Raw genomic sequence first — 1,092 nt, forward strand, 5'->3', positions numbered from 1 at the left:
TTTTGATGGTTAGCCTTTATAATTAATGATTATTTTCCGAATTTAAATCAATCAATCGTTGTTTTTCATGTATATTTTTGGTTTCTTTTCTCAGGTGCAATAATTATGTACGGGAGTATAATAATTACACTGACGAGACGGAAACACGTTGACAGCAATTCATCCAAAGCAGACAACACAACCCGACAGGTCGCATTCATGTTGGTCATAAATGGGTGTGTCTTTTTTATTCTGCATCTTCCAGTAAGTTTAATCAGTCAAATACTATGTTTAAATATACAGGGGAAAGAAGAATTACGCATCGCACAATTACAAATGGAAACATTACATGCATAGGCAGATATACCAGAGTAAAAACTCCGGACATACCTGCCTGTGAAGGGACTCGAACCCCGGACCTCTCGCTTTTCGGGCGAGCGCTCTTACCACTGAGCTACACAAACTGTCCCTGATAAACAGGACTCAAGTCTGGTACTTATGGATATGAGCAGTCATGCGGGGTAAACAGTACAAACAACACATTACATGCCCGTGTACGAGATCAATTAATGATGCTTACCCGCCGGCCTAATATAATCATGCAAACAAGGGAAGAGGCCTACGCATCATACACTGGAACATGGAAACATTCAAACATTACAAACTAGCGCACGAGATCAAATTAATGATGCTTAATCGTATTCTTAATATATCAATATACAGAGCAAAGAAGAATTACGCATCGCACACTAGCACAATTAAACATGAATTTACAAATGGAAACATTACATGCATAGGCAGATATACCAGAGTAAAAACTCCGGACATACCTGCCTGTGAGGGGACTCGAACCCCAGACCTCTCGCTTTTCGGGCGAGCGCTCTTACCACTGAGCTACACAAACTGTCCCTGATCAACAGGACTCAAGTCTGGTACTTATGGATATGAGCAGTCATGCGGGGTAAACAGTACAAACAACACATTACATGCCCGTGTACGAGATCAATTAATGATGCTTACCCGCCGGCCTAATATAATCATGCAAACAATGGAAGAGGCCTACGCATTATACACTGGAACATGGAAACATTCAAACATTGCAAACTAGCGCAC

At 41.0% G+C, this 1,092-nt stretch overlaps 2 non-coding genes across 2 annotated transcripts; both read right to left on the bottom strand.

The window, feature by feature from the left end:
* Positions 1–370: 370 nt before the first annotated feature.
* Positions 371–443, bottom strand: Trnaf-gaa (transfer RNA phenylalanine (anticodon GAA)). The gene has a single exon. It is a non-coding gene; the product is annotated as a tRNA-Phe (tRNA).
* Positions 444–810: 367 nt separating this feature from the next.
* Positions 811–883, bottom strand: Trnaf-gaa (transfer RNA phenylalanine (anticodon GAA)). Its single transcript has one exon. It is a non-coding gene; the product is annotated as a tRNA-Phe (tRNA).
* Positions 884–1,092: the final 209 nt, after the last annotated feature.

Source organism: Amphiura filiformis, chromosome 14 (assembly GCF_039555335.1).
Source record: "Amphiura filiformis chromosome 14, Afil_fr2py, whole genome shotgun sequence".
Classification (NCBI taxonomy): Eukaryota; Metazoa; Echinodermata; class Ophiuroidea; order Amphilepidida; family Amphiuridae; genus Amphiura; species Amphiura filiformis.